General features: G+C 45.7%; 1 pseudogene; it reads right to left on the bottom strand.

The window, feature by feature from the left end:
* Window positions 1–434: 434 nt before the first annotated feature.
* Window positions 435–1,853, bottom strand: LOC129564238 (Krueppel-like factor 4 pseudogene; annotated as a pseudogene).
* Between the last annotated feature and the right edge of the window lie 2,707 nt (window positions 1,854–4,560).

Here is a 4,560-nt window from a genome sequence, read left to right as displayed (position 1 = left end):
CATAATAATGGTTTTTAGAATGCAAGAAGAACACAATATGATGTTTGTTCTTATATTACATTGAACCAATTCAGTGGATTCTGGACTTCCCTCCCCTCAACTCTCATATCTAATTAATACCCTGGTATCCACAACTTCCAGTCACCTCTTTAGTGTTCCATAAGTCCAGGAATATATATTCAAGTTCGATTTAGAATTGGAATGATAGAGATCCAGCCACAGACCCCCATCTGTTTTTTTTTTTTTTTTGCTTGTTTGTCTTTTGGTTTCCTACTGTCTCCTGATTACCCATTCGCAAGTTGACTGGTTGGGAATTTGACCGTGCTTATAGTGCTTTCCAGCTGGGTTCCTGTCCTCACCAGGAAGACAATATAAAAAGTTAAAAATACTGAATTCTCTTATGGCAATACAGGTCACATCCACTGTTTGGGGATTTAAAAGTGCCTCTTCATGTGTAAAATGAGGTGGTCTGACCTTGAGAATGCCCCATTCCGTGCTGGCACTGGAAGGGGTCATGCCCAGTGTGTTTTCAGTAGAGCCTGGTCAGTTCATCTGAGTGGGCAAGCTTCCACCCACAGCAATCCCAGTTACAGTGGTAAGGTACCTCACCTGTGTGGGTGCGGAGGTGTGCCTTGAAATGAAAACTCTTCATGTAGGTTTTGCTGTAGCCTCTGTAATCACAAGTGTGAGTGACCATACTTTTCTGGGGCCACAACCTTCTCCCCTTCTTTGGCTTGGAGTCTTCTAGCATGCAGGAACTGGGTGGTATGAGTTCTTGGTAATGGAGCAGTGGTACTTGTGGCTGCATCTTGTCAGGCAGAAAGGAAGGGTGGTTGGGCCTGGGGTGGGGATGGAAGCCTGCGGGGGTGGGGAGCCACAGGACAGGATGACCAGTCTCTGCTGCTCAGCAGCTCCCGGGCACCCAGGGTTGGGGTAGTCCTGCTGGGGAGCTGCCACCCTAGGGGAAAGTAATGCACATGTGACTGGTGAGGGGGTCACATTGCTGAGAGGAGGTCCAAGCAGGAGGAGATAGTCTCCTATCTCCTCATGTGCACATGGGCACATGCACAGTGGTCCACTGCCATAAGGCGCCACCACCACCACCAGGTGGCTGCCATCCGGGCTGCTTTTGCTAACACTGATGACCGACGGGCTGCCCTACTCACTGCCAGGAGCACTCAGTGATGCCTTCAACACAAACTTGCCCATCAACCTGCCAACCTGGCGACTACAGCTGCTGTGGTGGAATGCACACTGGGTCCAGTTTGGGCTGTGGGGGCTCGCTGCCAGAGAGGTTCATGTTGCTGATGTCTGCCAGGTTGAAGGGAGTGTTGGAGGGGGTGCAGACTCACCACCATAGAGGAGGTTGCCACTGGAGCTGCCTGGCACCATACCTGTCCTGATTTGATAGCTGAAGCTGCAGGTGGAGGGTGCACTGGCAGAACTGCTACTCATTGGGGAGGACAAGGAAGATGCTGATGAGGACACCATAGCAGCCACTGACGCCTGATGGGACGGCAAGTTGGAGAGGATAAAGTCCAGGTCCTGGAAATCACTGAACTCCTCCGTCTCCCTCCAGGTTAGGAGAACCACGTTGCTGCTGCCACAAGTCCCGTCGACTCTGCCACTTTCCAGACTGGTGGCCACAGTCACTGCCGCCACGTAGTAGGGGAGGCCAGGAAGCACCAGGGAAGTCAATTCGCGTAGGAGAGCTCCTGCTGTCAGTGGCTATTTGGGGCACTTGCTGGACGCAGTGTCTTCTCCCTTCCCGCTGGGCTGGACTTGAATGTGGAGAAGGACGGCAGCAGCATGTTGCTGACAGCCATGTCAAACTCACCAAGTGGCTGCCTCATTAATGTGGGGGACCCAAAAGCCCTTGGAAGTCCGAAGCAGTGGGGGTACCTGAACCCCAAAGTCAACAAAGAGGAAAAGAAGACTTAGAAATGAAGCTAAAATCAAAACCCCCCAATTGCCCAAGATCCTTCTTCTTTGGATTAAATATAAAAGCCTTTTTAAAAGTTCCTTTATGTACAAAAGTTCTTAGAAAAGTTGTAAACTCATAAACATAGACAAGCAGCAAGGCAAGTAAGTAGGTCTGGTGGGCAAGCTGTGCCGTCTTCAACTCAGCGGCATCCCCCACCGCTTTTGCCGTCATCTCGGCCATCACCATGGGCACTGGGGCTGTGACGGGCAGGCTGTGATGCCAGGTGAGACTGGCCATGGCAGCATGGATCCATGGACGGGGTGGCCTTGTGGGGCTTGGGGCATGGGGGGCTGCACCAGGCACTTGCGACCATGGATGCTGGCCGATGGCAGGTGGCTGGGTGGGGTGGAGGGAGTTGAGGGGCAGGGAGGGGCACTTGGCAGCTCTTTCCTCTGGGGGCCACAGCCTCTGCTATCTGCACATTTGCAGCTGCAGTCCCTCTCTCAGGGAGCTACCAGGTTTTTGTTGTTGTTGCTGGAAGATTTTTTATTACAGTTTTGATTTCCATGTTTGTGATTGGTCTGTTCATATTTTCTGTTTCTTCCTGGTTCAGTTTTGGAAGCTTATGCTTTTCTAAGAATTTGTCCATTCTTCCATGTTATTCATTTTATTGCCGTATAGTTGCTCTCTTATGATCCTTTGTATTTTTGTGTTGTCTGTTGTAACTTCTTTTCCATTTCTAATTTTATTGAGTCTTCTCACTCTTTTTCTTGGTAATTCACTTATGGTTTGTCAATTTTATTCATATTCTCAATGAACCAGCTTTTAGTTTTATTGATTTTTTCTATAGTCTCCTTCATTTCTTATTCATTTATTTCTACTCTGATTTTGGAACCCAAGAAAATAGCCTGTCACTGTTTCCATTGTTTCCCTATCTATTTGCCATGAAGTAATGGGACCAGATGCCATGATCTTCCTTTTTTGAATGTTGAGTTTTAAGTTAGCTTTTTTCACTCTCCTCTATCACATTCATCAAGAGGCCTTTTAATTCCTCTTCACTTTCTGCCATAAGGGTGGTGTCATCTGTATATCAAAGGTTATTGATATTTCTCTGGCAGCCTTGATTCCTGCTTGTGATTCATCCAGCCTGGTATTTCTCATGATCCTGTTACCATTTATTTTTGTTTTGGGGATTTTTTTGGTCAGTCTTTTCTGTGTTTTCTGTCTAGAGAAGTTCCTTTAGCATTTGGTGAGGAGTTGGTTCAGTAGTGCTGCTTTGCTTGTCTCTAAAGCGTTTATGTCTTCAAATCTGAATGAGATCCTTGCTGGATAGAGTAATCTTCCGTTCCGTTCCGTCGCTCACTCGTGTCCGACTCTTTGCGACCCCGTGGACTGTAGCCTATCAGGCTTCTCCGTCCATGGGATTCTCCAGGCAAGAATACTGGAGTGGGTTACCGTTTCCTTCTCCAGGGGATCTTCCCGACCCAGGGATAGAACCCGGGTCTCCCGCATTGGAGGCAGACGCTTTAACCTCTGAGCCACTTGGCTGTACGTTTTTCCCTCTCATCACTTTAAGTATGTCCTGACATTTTCTTCTGTCCTGCAGGGTTTCTGTTGAAAGATCATCTGTTAGCCTTATGACGATCCCCTTGTATGTTATTTTTGCTTTTCCCTTTCAGCTTTTAATATTTGTTCTTTGTATTTAAATTTGTTAGTTTGATTAATATGTGTTTTGGCATATTTCTCCTTGATTTTGTCCTGCATGGAGCTCTCTGGGCTTCCTGCACTTGGGTGGATATTTCTTTTCCCATTTTAGGGGATTTTTGACTATAATCTCCTCAAATATTTTATCATGCCCTTTCCTTTTGTCTCTTCTGAGATATCTATGATTCAAATGTTGGGGGTCTTAAAGTTGTCCCAGAGGTCTCTGAAGCTGTCCTCATTTCTTTTCATTCTTTTTTCTTTATTCTGCTCTGCTTCAGTTATTTCCACCATTCGATCTTCCAGCTCATTTATTTATTCTTCTTCAGTTACTCCACTGTTGGTTCCCTGTAGTATATTTTAATCTCAGTATTGCATTGTTCACGGTTGACGGTTTTTTTCTTTAATTCTTCTATGTCCTTTTTAAACATTTCTTCCATTTTCTTGATCCATGTGTTCAGTCTATTTATCCATGCCTTCATTTTGTTTTGAGGGTTTTGGATCAACTTTACTATGACTATTTGGAATTCTCTTTCATGCAGATTCCCTATTTCCTCCTCATGTGCTTGGTCTGGTACGTTTATACCTTGTTCCTTCACTTGCTGCATATTTTTCTGTCCTCTTTGTTTAGTTTACTTTGCTTGGGGTCCCCTTTCTGCAGACTAGAAGGTTGTAGTTCTGAACTGTGGAGTCTGCCTCTGGTGTGTGGAGTTGGAACAATGCCTTGTGAAGGTTTTCTGGTTGAGGGACTTTTACCTGTGGATGGAGCTGCATCTCATCTCTCTGAAAGTCAGAGCCATATCCAGTATTAAGTTTTGGAACTTCTGTTGATTTGATATGACTTTGTGAAGCCTGTCTGCTAATGTGCAATGCTGTGTTTCTGGTTTATTTATATATATATATTTGTTTTTTTTTAATTGAAGAATAATTGCTTT

This window comes from Moschus berezovskii, chromosome X, assembly GCF_049115385.1.
Source record: "Moschus berezovskii isolate FMDL1 chromosome X, NW_MosBer_1.0, whole genome shotgun sequence".
NCBI lineage: Eukaryota > Metazoa > Chordata > Mammalia > Artiodactyla > Moschidae > Moschus > Moschus berezovskii.
Note: the sequence above shows the minus strand (reverse complement) of the source record. Positions and strands in the feature narration are given on the sequence as shown.